Here is a 17,600-nt window from a genome sequence, read left to right on the forward strand (position 1 = left end):
CTCTCTCCTCTCTCTGGAAAAATTCCACAGTCAAGAACACATTAATATCGTATATGGTTCTTATATCCTTGAGCAACTTCATTTCTAGGCCTTGTCAAAGCTGTGAAAAATGCTGCTCTCTCTCTCTCACCTAGATGCGTCAGTCAGATAAACTCTTGTATACACACAAACTGTTACAGAGCGATTCCTTCCATTAGATCCTACGTTGTGTTGCAAGACAGTTGCAAAACAGATATCGCCTTCCCTTCCTAGTAAACAGATGAACGTAGCTGATGTCATACATATTTTATTAGCCGTGAGGTTGCTCGATTGTACATTAAATTTACTAAAGTGAGCAGCTGTTCAAATAGTGTTCTGTATTAATTGTACTTATAAAGGATTAACCAGAACTCCACCGCCAGACTTCCAAAGGTGGCAGTACGGACCAAAGAAAGAAAATATCTATAGTAAACATGGATTTTAAAATACATACCTTATGAGCTATGAGCACATGTTATATCTTAGCTACTGTGAGATATATCTCTTCTACTACAAGCTCTTTGCTTTCCATGTTTTGAGAAGTCATAGTATCGATCAAAACCAGAAAAAGTGTCCAGTAAGCATGGCTCTAAAATGAATACTTTAAGAGCTATGAGAGTTTGTTCATCTAGACTACTGTGCAACACATACCTGTATGAAGATATGGTAATCGCTGTAGACAAAATGGGGAGATGGTAAAACGTTTCATCACTAACAGGAGATGTCAGACAATGGCGTATCATTTCACCCACACTTTTTAGCGTTTAGATGATCTACTGTGTGAATGGAAAACCAAGTTTTATAGACAAAGAGACTACACTGAACTGTGTCACAAATTTATCAGAGAAATAGAATGATGTACAAAAAGAAATGTACCTTCCAAGTAAAAGAGTCAGCGACTACATTATTACTATATCAACAAAGAAAACTAATACGGTGACTTTTATACGAAACAAGCCCATAAAAACAAATACAGTGGCGAATAATGCATTAGTATAAATGGTCAGTCATTTTAATTATCTGGGATAGTTTTAATTATCTACGAGTATTACATACGAATGTGACGAAGATATGGACAAGAAAGTAGCAAAATCTGCGAACATATGTGAAACAATAAGCAGGCACTTTTGGAACAAGAAACAGAAAAACACGAATGAAGTTTTATAAAGTAATGGCGGTCTCCCGCTTTCCTACATAAGTGACTCGTGGGTCATTTACAAACGACAAGAAAGTAAGATCCAAGCAGCTACAATGAGATTTCTTAGGACTGTGAAAAGATATAACGGAGTATCTAGATTAACAACCAGGTACATTAGGAACTAAACTTGTTTAAGGTAAGATATAAAACTGAAGACAATAGAAGGAAATGGGTGAACATCCTGACATAATGAAGTGGGGCAGACAACCCATAACGTCAGTTATTATAAACCGGGAGGACGAAGCAGCACGGGAAGGCGAAGAAAGAGTTGGACAAAAGCCTGATGGCAATAAATGACGTCGTCACGAATGGAGAAACGAGTTCTTATAATTACAGTTTTTTTTAAATTGTCTAGATCGCAAATAATGTACCTATAAATATTTTATACTTGACTGCAATTTTATTAATCATTGTTTAGGATCAGCGCTTGCCGCTGTAGCCGAAAGGTTCTAGGCGCTTCAGTCCGGAACTGCGCTGCTGCTACGATCGCAGGTTCGCATCCTGCCTCGGGCATGGATGTGTGTGATGTCCTTAGGTTAGTTAGGTTTACTTAGTTCTAAGTCTAGGGGACTGATGACCTCAGATGTTAAGTCCCATAGTGCTCGGAGCCTCTTTGTTTAGGATAAGCCTTTTATCATGGTGGTATAGCCAGCATTTTATTGGAGTTGTCTCTTACATTAGCGTGTATCAAAGTTATACAGACGAAGCCGTCCATTTGTTATCTGTATACTGACCTAATTCTTTACCATTTTTTTAACAACCAAAACTATTTATCAGCTTTTTAGACTGTATATTATTTGCGAGCTGAAAAATTTTAAAAAAATTTAGTGATGTTTTAAAGGCTTAATACTTGACGTGCAAAAGCGAGAGAAGAGACTAGAGCTGGTGTCGTGAAGTTCCTAAGCACCAGTCTTTGCGCCAATGTTCTGGACTAACTTCCAGATCTCCCAACACTGCAGTGATGACACGTGCGCTGATGTTGGTGATCTGTCCGTCGGATGGGGAAACTTGCTACCTTCTTGGTGCTATTCCATAGGAGTAACCTCTGTACCCCAAGGGGTTTCACGCTCTCATTTCTCTTATCATCAAAAAACACAAACATAACATTGGACTATACTCGCATCCATTACACACATCTACACTCTAGTCATACACCTACAACACAATCCTGACACATCTGCAAGGAAAGAGGAGCGGAGGAAGAACACAATTTCCGACACGACGCTGAACCCAACCCGTGAGATATCCCAGTCGATAGTGCCTTACCACACATAGGCTACATTTCCTTAAGAAATTTTCACTGCTTTGACTGACTTGGCATTCCAGAATACCCCCTTATACTCACCGACAAGAAAGCATATGCATCTCAATACCAGAGAGAAGTAGGTCATAGGGAAGTGTTGGTCGACACAGACCAAATCGAATCTCCTTACCGTTTCCTTCCAGACATCTCCGCCCTCTTCGCGTTTTAGTGTCTCCCGATCCTGTCTCTTTTTTTTCCTCCCCACATCCTTTGCCCTCCTTTTCCTTAACTCGCCCCTCTCGCCTGTCACAAAACTGCGACCCCATAGAAATTTCGCTCAGGGCAGCGTAGTTAGGCAACTAGTTGTAATGCATGCAACAGTTCATCTACGCTTGTCTAACGTGTGTGTACAGACGTACATCTATAGTCCAAGAGCCCCCTTACGTACTGTGGCTGAGAGTAATTCTGCTAACAACGTCTTATCTCCCCGTTCCTGTTCCATTCACGAACTGCGCGTAGGGAGATCGAGTGCCGGGAAACAATAGTATGGCCTCCGATTTCTCTCATTTTCTCACCGTGATCATAACGCGAGACGAATGTGGGAGAAATTAATTCGTTTTTCGGCTCTACTTGGAAAGCACGCTCTCGGAAGTTGAGTATTGAACCCGTTCCTCATGCTCAGACACCCCTCCTGCGTTTGCCACTGCCCTCGTGTTGACTGTCCGATCCCGTGACGAAATAGGCCGATCATCACTGGATTTTCGTAACGGTGATTTTGCTAAATGGGGACAAACTACAAGGAAGGATCCCTGAGAGGATAGTGAGCAAAGAAGCTCATGTGAGCGTATGTGCGGAAATGCATGGTGCCTGTGCTACAGGGTATTTATTAATTAAAACTAAAATTTAAAACAGTCTTGATCGCAATCTCCGTAAAATATTTTTTATTGGAGTGAGTGGCCGGTTTCGACTCTATGAAAGAGTTATCTTCAGACTCCAGAGCGGTGGATGGACACTGCTAGATGAGTTCAGTCGACCCTCGCCGCTCGTATAACTGATAAATAGTTTTGGTTTGTATAACTGCAATTACACGAGCGTAGAGCATCGACGGAACTCATCCACCGCTCTGGAGTCTGAAGATGACTCTTTCACAGAGTCGAAACCGGTCACTCACTCCAATAAAAAAAAAAATATTTTAACAAGATTGCGATCAAGACTGTTTTAAATTTTAATTTTAACAAATTTTAATCTCACTTACTATGTTTTCACAAGTTTCAAAAATATATGTATTAATTCATCACGCCTGTACAGTGCAGTACATGGCATGCTGTGATGAGAGCACCGTTAGACAAGGTGTTCAAAGTGGCCCCCACGGACCTCTAAGCAAGTGCGAACAGGACGCAGCCGCGACTGACGCGACACGTTCAAATGTGCCATCCGGCAACAGAAAGGCGTTGCAGGCAACTTGAATGCGTTGTTCCAGCGTGGGCACGTCCGGAATGAACACCGCATACACGACTTCTTTCAGCGCATCCCCGCTGGTTTTTAGACATTTTTGAACACATTCTAAGTTGATTTCTGAACGAATCACAAGTTGATTTTTGAATGAGAGCATATTATACGTGATGTCTCTGCCAGGAGAATCCCCGCCGCGTCTAAAAATAAGAAACTGTCCCGCAGACAAAATGAGACGGGGCTGTACAAGCTGAGCCGAATAAACACGAAGGGATGAATACCATCGCTGTTTATTTAGATGGTTGATTGCGTGTGCGAATGATAATGTTGTTATAATACTAACGAAATCCATAGATTCAGAGAGGAAATAAACGACTAACAGGAATAACAGGTAAGAAATATGTCTTATTATCATCTCGATATATCCAAAGAAAATGAAATTTGGACAGAGAATTTTTCCCACAATGCTACACTAAGAGTCTGTTTTACAGTCCCTGGTTAGCAGCCACTTAAGTTCTATTCTCGGAATAGCGCGGAAAACGCGTTGTATGAACACGTAATAACGCCTAACCGGTGAATAAACGCGGGATAACTGAACCGGTAATTCTGGCAGAGTTAGTGAAGGTAACCGGAGAATAAGTTTTTACAATGGTAGGAACAGTTGCAGAACTAGTGATGACAAGATTGTTTGTTAGAACGAGGAAGGAGAAGAAATGGGGACATCACACAAATGATATGGAAGAATATGACGATTCCAGATTTATTTATTAATTTCGTACTCCTACTGCTTATAGATCTCATACTTGAGAAACTGGAGGACATAAATGAAATGTGAAACTATTTCCTAACATAAAACTTTCTGCTTGTAGCATGCCTAACTGCCATTTGATATTAGTACTTCGTGAATTATATTCTCTCGTGTTATTTATATAAACGACGTAGATAAAAATGAGAGTTTGTGCCAAAACAGTCTCGCTTATTTGGCCTGCGTAACAATTGCTGCAATATTAGAAAGGCCTATATCGTTTCATCTAGCAGACAGTGACAAAACAGACGTAATCAGATCGAGAAACCACACCAGTCTTGAGTACTGTTGTATTAACAGCTTTTTCAGTATTAGACAACGACATCTTGATTTTTGATGTAACAAGACGTTTGACCAACTTTGATGAGGTATAACACGCCTTGTAAAGCTGTAGCACGATTAGAGAGAAAAAATGCTAGGACCTAGGGATTGACGAAGTATGTACTGTCTTGCTTGTCTCTTGTCTTTACTGGTTTTATGATTCCTATATTTAATTTTATGTCACACAAATGAGAAAGTTGTTAGCTAATAGACAATAAAGAGTGTAAATTTTCTGAAGAATTCAGAAAATCTATGTCAGTATTGTTATTATTTTGTAATCAATAGACCGTTCTTCATCCGAGGCAAGAGTTTCCTGCCACTATCGATAACTGCATTTTCGATTGCGTTGTAAATACAATTTATTTCTAAGTAACAACAGGAGGATGACTATGTAGGACAAAAATGTTCCGTAGGTCATGCAGCCCTTTATATATCCTCACTCAGTTTCCAAACGGTTGACCGCTTCCAGTTTCTAGGGGACTCTACGTAACACGCCGCTGATCGCATACGAAAACAGAGGGATGGAAATGAGGTAACGCCCAATAGATATGCAACGCGCCTAACGTGCAGCTAATACGGATCGATCTTAACTGACCAAGGCTACCAGGAAAGCTACCGTAGTCTACACTAACTTGTGACAGCTTACGGTAGCCTACGGTAGTTTTACAACTCAACTCACCACTGTACTTGTTTACTGTAACGTCACCTAGCGTTCCCGGTAACGGCCACGCGATGCTAAGTGCAACAACATCATAGTTCGCTAATATACCTGGCGGACGTCTCTGGACGCTCCACTGCACGACACATGTCCACACCAGAGTGAATGGCCATCAGCATGAAGCGGATGCCTTTCTAGTACCGATGTGTGAGCGTGTCGTCGTCATGGACAACATCAAAGAATGATTCAAATGGCTCTGAGCACTATCGGACTTAACTTCTGAGGTCATCAGTCCCCTAGAACTCAGAACTACTTAAACATAACTAACCTACGGACATCACACACATCCATGCCCGAGGCAGGATTCGAACCTGCGACTGTAGCGGTCGCGCGGTTCCAGACTGTAGCGCCTAGAACCGCTCGGCCACCCTGGCTGGCTGGACAACATCACTGCCCCCTTGATTATCAAAACACTGGCACAGACAGAACACGCCCACTTGCCTGGTGTGTTCTCAAAAAAATGTTCAAATGTTAGTGAAATCTTATGGGACTTAACTGCTAAGGTCATCAGTCCCTAAGCTTACACACTACTTAACCTAAATTATCCTAAGGACAAACACACACACCCATGCCCGAGGGAGAACTCGAACCTCCGCCGGGACCAGCCGCACAGTCCATGACTGCAGCGCCCTAGACCGCTCGGCTAATCCCGCGCGACGGTGTGTTCTCGTGTGTGCTTTTAATTACTCAAACCTAACCGTTTAAGCTCCGTCGGCCGGAGTGGCCGAGCGGTCCTAGGCGCTACAGTCTGGAACCGCGTGACCGCTACGGTCGCAGGTTCGAATCCTGCCTCGGGCATGGATGTGTGTGATGTCCTTAGGTTAGTTTGGCTTAAGTAGTTCTAAGTTCTAGGGGACTGATGACCTCCCATAGTGCTCAGAGCCAATACTTAAACTCCGCCTTCATGTGTGTGTTCTTTCCTCAAAACGCATGTCCCTATGTCCATGGGACGTTTATGGCTTCTTTTCCTCTCAGCAAGTTTCCCTGGAGTTTTCCCCGATACAGCAAGTTCACTATGTATCATATCTTTATTACGGCCGAATTCCTTACTGTCCAAAAGCTAAAGACAGGTACGTCATTAGTCGAGTCGGTAATGTGGATCGACAACTAGGCGAGTTTTGTTAATCAGGAGGTACGCTTTCAAGGCCTGCACTCTGTCACGCGGTTCTCCAGCCAATAATGCGACTAAAAGGAGTGCGGAACGTTATTTTATTGTGCCAGTTCCTAGCGGCAGCCGTGTGAAATTAACATCGACCAAGGTCTTGATTGAATTTCGCCCATAAATTACGGCGCCGGCCAATGAGCGGGCGGCGCGCGGACAAAGCCAGACACTCGCACGCTGCAGCTCGCGCCGCCATTGGCCAGGCAGTAGGGCGTGCCGCGGACCAATTGACGTGAGGCGATTTACGTAAGGCGAGGCCGCCGGGCCGCCACCAGGCTACCGGGCCAACGTTCGCCGTATGCACCGCACCTCCAGGTACAGCGCGAGAAACACCGGGATGTTGCACAAGACGCAAGCTGGGGACGGTCTAACAAGGAGACGGCACGACCGTGGGGTCGGGGATTTGTCCGAAATTTTGTGTGGTGAAAGAGGACCCCTAACACCTCACGTGGCTAAAATATTAGGACGCACTAACCGGAAAACCCCGAGAAAAATCGATCCAAAGTTTCTTAGGTGCCGTTGTTGTTGTGGTCTTCAGTCCTGAGACTGGTTTGATGCAGCTCTCCATGCTACTCTATCCTGTGCAAGCTTCTTCATCTCCCAGTACCTACTGCAGCCTACGTCATTCTGAATCTGCTTGCTGTATTCATCTCTTGGTCTCCCTCTACGATTTTATCCTCCACGCTGCCCTCCAATACTAAATTGGTGATCCCTTGATGCCTCAGAACATGTCCCACCAACCGATCCCTTCTTCTAGCCAAGTTGTGCCACAAACTCCTCTTCTCCCCAATTCTGTTCAATACCTCCTCATTAGTTATGTGATCTATCCATCTAATTTTCAGCATTCTTCTGTAGCACCACATTTCCAAAGCTTCTATTCTCTTCTTGTCTAAACTATTTATCGTCCATGTTTCACTTCCATACATGGCTACACTCCATACAAATACTTTCAGAAATGACTTCCTGACACTTAAATCAATACTGGATGTTAACAAATTTCTCTTCTTCAGATACGCTTTCCTTGCCATTGCCAGCCTACATTTTATATCCTCTCTACTTCGACCATCATCAGTTATTTTGCTCCCCAAATAGCAAAACTCCTTTACTAGTTTGTCTCATTTCCTAATCTAATTCAACATTCCACTATCCTCGTTTTGCTTTTGTTGATGTTCATCTTATATCCTCCTTTCAAGACACTGTCCATTCCATTCAACTGCTCTTCCAAGTCCTTTGCTGTCTCTGACAGAATTACAATGTCATCGGCGAACCTCAAAGTTTTTATTTCTTCTCCATGAATTTTAATACCTACTTCGAATTTTTCTTTTGTTTCCTTTACTGCTTGCTCAATATACAGATTGAACAACATCGGGGACAGGCTACAACCCTGTCTCACTCCCTTCCCAACCACTGCTTCCCTTTCATGCCCCTCAACTCTTGTAACTGCCATTTGGTTTCTATACAAATTGTAAATAGCCTATCGCTCCCTATATTTTACCCCTGCCACTTTCAGAATTTGAAAGAGAGTATTCCAGTCAACATTGTCAAAAGCTTTCTCTAAGTCTACAAATGCTAGAAACGTAGGTTTGCCTTTCCTTAATCTATCTTCTAAGATAAGTCGTAGGATCAGTATGCCGTATGAGTATAAAATGCTAGTGCATTGCCGAGCCGCCGTCTGTCCTAGACGTTTAGGGCTCGGACTCTTACGCCAGAGGTCTCGGCTTCGATTCCTCCTCCGGCCCTTTTTTTTCTTCTGTTTCATTTTCTTTTGTTATTCCACCAATTATTGAGAAAGTTTCCCAAACCTACATTATCTTTAACAAATTAGTTACATTTTTGAATAAAAATTATTCTCTTTTTGTCCAACAACACAATTCATGACGGTGGGTTTCCATTTTTCATTGTAAAGTTTATGAGGAGAAACATTGGGTATTTAATCAGAATAACAAAGTCGATTGGTGTGGCGTGCGTACTGTATGACCTTCAGTACACACCATCAAATTATTTGACTTGTGGCTCTAACGAAGTAGGCGAGTGTTAGCAATATGTCTCGTGGTCTTATAGTGGCGTGTTTACCTTTTGCCATTAGGTCAGACGATAGAAATGCCACTTGCACGCTTAGAGTAGCAGATTCACGGTGACCCACTTTAAACAGAACTTGATAATTTTCACACACATTTATTAAAATAATAAAAAACATAGATATTACGTAACTTGATTCTGGATGCTGTTTACAACTGACAATCTGAAGTTCCTTTGGTCTTGGTACGTTAATCTTATTCTCACATATTTCTGATACTTGACAAAGTGTCTATTCATTTATCTTCATGTCTATGCACAGGAATATGGTAATCTTAATAGGCGCAGACTGAAACTTGACTATAGACTGGTACAGACTAATGCAGACTAATGCAGACTGGTACAGACAGGTGCAGATAAACGCAGACTAATGCAGACTGGTGCAGACAAATGCAGACTGACTAATCGGAGGTCTGTACGCTCGTTATAATACCTCACGCGTTCACATATCACTGCATGAGTGTGATCCGCGAGGAGAAAAGGTTCTACATTAGCAGCAATCTCATTGGCTGCGTTACATATTAATACACAGATCAGCGGAAGCAGAATTGGGTCCGTCTCTAAGACAGCGCCATCTCGTAGTGCGGAGACAGACGAGCGCTGCGCCTGCGCTGTTGTGCTTAGCGGGGCCCGCTCTATTGGGAAAGTTGTGTATGCACTGACTATGCGGTACTATGTACACAACAATTGGGAAACATTCAATTTTTATACATATAATAATTATAAACAAGAACTGCAGTGGTAATTATCGTAAAAACAAACAAAGCAATAATTTTTGCGACATCTTGCTCAACATATAAAAGCGGATTTGTTACAATCACAGGGCGTTTACAATAAATCTGTACAAAAACATGCCCCATTAATATTTACAAAAATGTTTTGAGTTTCTGATAATTTTGAGGCAAACCAGGAATACTGAATCATGTCTCGGAATATTGGTGACGATAATTGATGGTGAATTATAGAATGAATTTTTATACAATCTTCCCGGGAATTAATTTCACGATTTTCCTGTAACAATGCGCTGCAATTTTGTAAGCAACAGAATAAAAAAAAAATAAAGTGCCTGAGTAGGAATCGAACCCGAGACCTCTGTCGTAAAGGTCCGATCGCTAACCATATAGGCCAAACGGCGCCTCGGCAACGGACTAAAATTTTATTCTCATACACCACCTAAGAAACTTTGGATCGATTTTTCTCGGGATTTTCCGAGTAGTGCGTCCTAATACTTTAACCATGTGAGATGTTGGGAGTCCTCTTTCACCACACAAAATTTCGCACAAATCCCCGGCCCCACGGTCGTGCCGTCTCCTTGTAAAAGAGATGCTCGAAGACGCCCGGCCTCTTGACTGCGAAGCTCACCTGTTAGATAGTTACAGACGCCATCGTTTCCTCAGCTGAGTAGCTAAGCGGGTCTTAGGTTGTTAATATACACTGAAGCGCCAAAAAAGTGGTATAGGCATGCGTACTCAAATACAGAGATATGTAAACAGGCAGAACACGGCTCTGCGGCCGGCAACGCCTATATATGACAACAAGTGTCTAGCGCAGTTGTCGGTTACTGCTGCTACAATGCCAGGTTATCAAGATTTAAGTGAGTATGAACGTGGTGTTACAGTCGGCGCACGAGCTGCGGGACACAGCATCTCCGAAGTAGCTATGAAGTGAGGATTTTAGCGTACGACCATTGCACGAGTGTACCGTGAACATCAGGAATCCCGTAAAACATGAAATCTCCGACATCGCTGCGACCGGAGAGAAGAACGGGACCAACGACGACAGAAGAGAAACGTTCAGCGTGACAGAAGCGCAACCCTTCCGCACATTGCTGCAGATTTCAACGCTGGGCCACCAACAGGTGTCAACATGCTTACCATTCAACGAACATCACGGCATGGGCTCTCAGAGCAAAAGGCCCACTCTTTTACCCTTGATGACTGCACGACACAAAGCTTTAAGTCACACCTGGGCGCGTGAATATCGACATTGGACTGTTGATGACTGCAAACATGTTGCCTGGTCGGACGAGTCTCGTTTCAAAATTTTTCGAGCAGGTGGACGTGCACGGGTATGGAAACAACCTCATGAATCCATGGATGCCGGCCGGGGTGACCGAGCGGTTCTACGCTCTACAGTCTGGAACTACGCGACCGCTACGGTCGCAGGTTCGAATCCTGCCTCGGGCATGGATGTGTGTGATGTCCTTAGATTAGTTAGGTTGAAGTAGTTCTAAGTTATAGGGGACTGATGACCTCAGATGTTAAGTCCCATAGTGCTCTGAGCCATTTGAACCAGTTTGAACCAATCCATCAGGAGACTGTTCAAGCTCTGGAGGCTCTGTGACGGGGGTGAGGGGGAGGGGGGGGGTTAAGTTGGAATAATATGGGACCCCTACGTCTTGATACGACTCTGACAGGTGACAGGTACGTAAGCATCCTGTCTGATCACCTGCATCCATTCATGCCCACTGTGCATTCCGACGGACTTCGGCAATTCCGGCAGGACAATGCGACACCCCACACGTCCAGAATTGCTACAGGGTGGCTCCAGGTACACTCTTCTGAGCTTAAACACTTCCGCTGTCCACCAAACTCCCCAGACATGAACATTATTGAGCATACCTCGGATTCGTTGCAACGAGCTGTTCAGAAGAGATATGCATGCCCTTGTACTCTTACGGATTTATGGGCAGCCCTCCAGCATTCGTGGTGTCAATTCCCTCCAGCACTACCTAAGACATTAGTCGAGTCTACGCCACGTCATGTTGCGGCACTTCTGGGTGCTCGCAGGGGCCTCACACGATATCAGGCAGGTGTACCAGTTTCTTTGGCTCTTCAGTGTATATCCAACTTCAGACGTCGAGGACAAGAAAAAAAAATTCAAGGAGGGGTGAATGGAGTGAAAAAGGGACATTATCGAACAGAGTATCAAAGGAGCTGATCATAGCAGAATTACGGTTTGTGGTCGATTATAATCGTATTCATACATGATATCTTCCCTGGGGAGAAGATCTGTTTTTACTCCCAAACAAGAACAAGAATTAGTCAACTATGTGCCTACAGACGCAACATTATTCCATGGAATTTGCCTGGTTTTCTTGGGGCGAAATGCACGTCACCTTCCCGAAAAACTAGGCCTGAAGCAAAATGCCAATAAAATTACCATAACGGCTGGGAAAGAGGGTTAAATCGTTTCAAAAACATAGCTCCTGAAATAAGCTTAAGAAGATCATCGGCAGCAAGTATCAATGGAGTTCTCGCTTTCAACAAAGCGAAACCAGTTTTGAAAAACAAAAGGTATACATACGTTGATATAAACATACTAAGCAGGAAGCAAGCCTGTCCTAAGTAAAGAAGGAAAAGCTGAAATGTGGAAGCAATATATAGAGGCTATATATAAATGGAACAAACATGAAGACAATATTATGCAATGGAAATGAGCGTTTGGCGTCATTGGCCGTGCGGACCCTTACGGGGCAGGTCCGGCCGCCTTGGTGCAGGTCTTATTACAGTCGACCCAGCCGGGAATCGAACCTGAGCCCGTAGGACGGCAATTCGTCACGCTGACCACTTTTTCTTGTCTCATTTTGTTCGTTTTTGTTCGTTGCATCTGCTCGGTGCAGACGTCAGAAGACACCCGTTTCAGTTCATCGTTGATCCATTAACTCAGTTTTTTTATTACAGAGGGCAGCTAACCCACTGACCGAACACGCTGAGTTACTGTGTCGGCAAACCACTCAGCTATCGGGGTGGACAATACTATGCAATGAGAAGAAGCAGTAGGTAAACGTGAGATGGGAGATACTATACTGCAAGACGAATTTGACTGAGCTCTCACACTCCCATGCAGACCAGCACCGGCCCCCACAAATCTGAATATTCCATGAGTCGATCAGCAGGCCAAATAGACACCCACAATTAGCCCCTTTTAAGCTCTATTAAGTGCTGATAATACTGTCTCACACGACTATGCAGCATCTGCGTGACCTTCACAGTAATCACTCAACATATAACGCTATTCGCACCTCCGCTCCACGTTTTTTGCCAGGCTGGCATCTTTATTGCACTCAGCTGCTCCATTTGGAATTTACAATAGAAGATCGCTAAATACTTCACCACAAGCCTGGCCTCTTCCCCTTGTTGCAGAAGAAGAATCTCTCTTTAATAGGAGTCATTATCTTTTCCTTTTTTTTGCATTTCCTTAGTAAACCAGATCCCATACTGCGCTAATTACTTGTAATTCTGGGACTGGCAATTTTGCGGCATCGTCCGCTTCCGTGGTTGCGCTGTCCGTTTGATAATCTTCCTCCTCAAAAAGGGTGGCGGGGCAGTAAAGAAATCTTGCTAGTCCAGCCATGGCTTTTTCGAGAAGAGCACCTCTGGAATACGCTGTCATGGGGTCAGCCAGAAACCGTTCACGCCAATGACTGGCGCCACAGCTGTGTTCACACCTCGTGGCCTCATTACCTTCCCTGTTCCACTAACAAATGGAGAGAGATAATTATTACTTCTTGTACATCTCTGAACGGTCCGCCCCTGGTAGCTGAGCGGTCAGCGCAACAGAATGTCTACCCGACGGGAGGCCCTGGTCTCACGACATTTACATTTATCTACCTTTGTACGAGCCCTAAGGTCGCACAGTTTCTCCTTTCGGTACCTTCTCGAGATGAGCATTGGAGGTAAATGAGCTCGTCCTTCCGTCTCTTGAAAATCCTGTTCTTAAAACCTCTTGAAGAGTGCGTGAGAAAAAGTATCTACACAACTGTATCTTGAGACTGTCTTTAGTCGGTCGCACGACTAGTTTCGATGGCACATTACCGCCATCTTCATGTTGTAGAATTTCCCGTAATAGTAAAGGGCATATCATTTATATAAAAAAGTAAGAGGAGTGGCCCCAACACTGGTCCCTGGGGACCCCCCATTTGACTGTACCCCACTCCGACACCACACTGCAGTTCCTGATGCAAACCAGCCAACGTGCGTTAGTAACAGGGACCTCACAGTAAATGCCGAAATACTCTTTTGGCGGTGGAGGGCTTGAAAATGGCGGTAATGTGCCGCCGAAACTAGTCGTGTGATAGAATAAAGACATTTTCAAGATACGGCTGTGGTGGTAACTTTCGTCACGTAGATAATCAGCTGAAGTCCCTCGTCCATGCAATAAGATGGACATCCATAAATCTCTTGCAGAGTGTTTCGTGTATATACCGTCCCCTTCCTTCTGATGCCTCTATAAACATAAGAATTTCGGCATCTCTGTCGTACTGTCCAAGCATTCTAGCAGCACTATTCTAAACTGTTTCGATGTCTTTCTTTAATCCGACCTGCTTGGAATTCCAAACACTCGAGTAGTTTTCAGGAATGGCTCACACCAGTGTTATGTACACCGTCTCTTTTACAGGTACGCTACACGTCGCCATAGCTTTCCCAACACACAGTAGTCAGCCACTCGCCTTCAGTACATCTCACCTCATGCGCTCGTATGATTGCAGCTCGAAGAGGAATACGAAGCGGACAAATAAAGGAAGATTTTGAGTTCAATGACAACAGCCATGTATACCTGGACATCATTTGCAGAAATTACCTACGGAACGTTAAACACTATTGTTCTTTTCGACAGTAAACACTCTAGACACTGACTTCCATCAGTTTGTCCCATAATAACGGTAGCACAAATGGACCTCCCTGCGTAGCAACATAAAGTGACTTGTACTTACGATTTAAGTAAAAAAATTGACTTCCCTCCAATTTTGTACATTGTGAATCGCATTTTCACTTTTTTCTGAAGAGGTATAACTATATACAGTATATACAGTCACCGAAAAATATTTATATTTTATGCGATGAAACATTTAATCTCCCTCTCATGTGCTAACAACAAATCTTACACAATATTGCGATTTATTTATTTATAAGGACAGACCTAATGTTTGTGGAGACACCCAGCAACTGTTTGAACTAAACAGTTAATTAGCTACAACTTTCCGTCACAGCTACGACTTAATATATGCGATTATCATCTTCAAATCTCTCCATTTTGTGCCTAGAGTTCATTTTGCAAATGATTTTGCATACTGAATCAAACAGTAAGACAGCTTGTATTTTTTAAATTAGTCATTTTTTATTACTTACTATGGTCATATCGACTCACAGTTGGTTCACCTCTTACTTTAACAACAGACAGCAAAAGGTCATTATTCACAGTGTTGAGAATGTCTGTGATATGGGGTCTGAGTGGGGTACAGTCAAATGGGTGGTGCCCCAGGGATCAGTGTTGTGGCCACTCCAGTTCCTTTTTTATATAAACGATATGCCCTTTACTATTATGGGTAATTCTAAAATATTTCTGTTTGCTGGTGTCACTGGCTTGGCAGTAAAGGATGTTGTGTGCAACATTGACTCTGTTTCAAACAGTGCAGTTCATGACGTAAGTTCATGGCTTGTAGAAAATAGACTAACGCTAAATCACAGTAAGACTCAATTTTTACGGTTTCTAACGCACTATTCAATAAAACCAGATTTTTAATTTCACAGAATGGGCATATGATTAGTGAAATTGAACAGTTCAAATTTCTAGGTGTTGAGATAGATAGCAAACTGTCGTGGAAAGCCCACGTTCAGGATCTTGTTCGAAGACTTAATGCTGTCATTTTTACTGTTCGAACGGTATGTGAAGTAAGTGATCGTTCGACACGAAAATTAGTCTACTTTGCTTATCTTCATTCGCTTATGTCGTATGGTGTTATATTTTCGGGTAACTCTTCCCATAGTAAAAGGATATTTTTGGCTCAGAAATGGGCAATTCGGGCAATAAGTCGTGTAAGCTCGCGAACCTCTTGTCGACCCCTGGTCACGAGTCTGGGTATTTTGGCACTGGCCTCTCAATATGTACATATATTTTATGCATTCGTTTCTTGTTAACAAATCAGTTTATTCCCAAGAATTAGTAGCTTTCACTCAGTTAATCTGCATTTGGATCGCATTTACTTAACTCTCGTGCAGAAATGTGTTCAGTCTACTGCTGCATCCATTTTCAATAAGCTACCACAAGAAATCAAAGATCTTAGCAGTAATCCACGCGCTTTCAAATCGAATCTGAAGAGTTTCCTAATGGGTCAAAATGGTTCAAAGGGCTCTAAGCACTATGGAACTTAACATCTGAGGTCATCAATCCCCTAGACTTAGAACTAATTAAACCTAACTAACCTAAGGGCATCACACACAACAATGCCCGCGGCAGGATTCGAACCTGCGACCGTAGAAGCAGCGCAGTTCCGGACTGAAGCGCTTAGAACCGCTCGGCCAACGCGGCCGGCTCACATGGGTCACTCCTTCTATTCTGTTGAGAAGTTCCATGAAAAATTAGGCTGAATCTTATGTTATATTGTTGACTGCGTCAACTGAAACTTATTGCTTGACTTTTTTTGGGTTTATAGACATTTTATTTTATCTGTTACTACTTTTATCTTGTAATTTCATGTAGTGACACGTTCCATGACTTGGAGATTTGCTCTTCAGTTCGGTCGTACGGAACTAGATGTGTAAACAATCAAACAAACCGCCAACAGCCTACATAAAATCGCAACTACGACGAAAAATTATAACTCATTATTCATTCATTTGAAATGATGGGTAGATCATGACTGCATTCAGTCAACGAATTAGCTTTCTAAACAACATCTTCAGGCATACTATTCTGAATGAAGCACTGGAAAAGTAAATTTTGTTTAGCGTCCTCATTACTGTCTGAAGAAGCATAATTGTGAGTTTCTGCATAATCAAGACAGATGTCAACAAATTTTCTGCCGTTGTTAGCCTTATTTCTCCACAGTTTTACAGGACAGCGTCACTTAAAATGCAGATTCTCAATTAAACAGGTTCCCTGGTCGCAGACGGACCGCTCACTGTCCAGATTCAACGAAATATTCGTCCATTAGCACGCGAGGCGCTTGCTTGGCGGACCCAGCGTCGTGGCATCTCCGATTTGTTTATGCTCTGCTTGTGAGAGAACTCAGCAAGGTTAACATGCACGTGGTTGTCGCTATTAAGTTCACTGGCTATACTCAGCATGCAGTGCTGAGAGGTTATGGTGATTGGCGAGACAATTCTTTTCGCCAGTGTATGTTCCTACACGAAATGGAGAGCAAAATATCGAGAGCTTATTGAGCCATGGTATTTATTACATTAATATCGGGTCGTAGAAGGCGAACACCTTTAATTATTACTCTAAAATGGAGCAGTAGTAGCCCAAAAAGAGCAGCTTCATCAAAAGTAAACAGACTTAATGTCTGCTACTCAACTGAGTAGCCTCGAAACATGCCTCATTTCAGTAAGACATCAAGGCGCCGTCAGCAGGTAAAGAGGATTATTGTGACACCAGACAATTATTCTGTCTCAACTATTAGCTACAAGGAGACGCCGCTCCCCTGCCAAAGTTCGATGGCATTTGACAAAAGCATGAGTCGATATACAAACAAAATGAGTTGCAGAGACAATTCCCAAATCGTTGATTGGACGCGGAGGAGATGTGTAGTGGCCGGCTCGTTCGCCAGTCTTGACGCCTCTGGATTTTTTCTTGTGAGGATTCGTAAAAGACATTGTTTATAAA

General features: G+C 43.1%; 1 protein-coding gene across 1 annotated transcript in view; it reads left to right on the forward strand.

Moving 5' to 3' along the window:
• LOC124789497 (arylsulfatase J-like) overlaps positions 1-17,600 on the forward strand; it is a 262,072-nt gene that overhangs the window by 81,329 nt on the left and 163,143 nt on the right. The gene's annotated exons all lie outside the window — the stretch shown is intronic.

Source organism: Schistocerca piceifrons, chromosome 3 (assembly GCF_021461385.2).
Source record: "Schistocerca piceifrons isolate TAMUIC-IGC-003096 chromosome 3, iqSchPice1.1, whole genome shotgun sequence".
NCBI classification, from domain to species: domain Eukaryota; kingdom Metazoa; phylum Arthropoda; class Insecta; order Orthoptera; family Acrididae; genus Schistocerca; species Schistocerca piceifrons.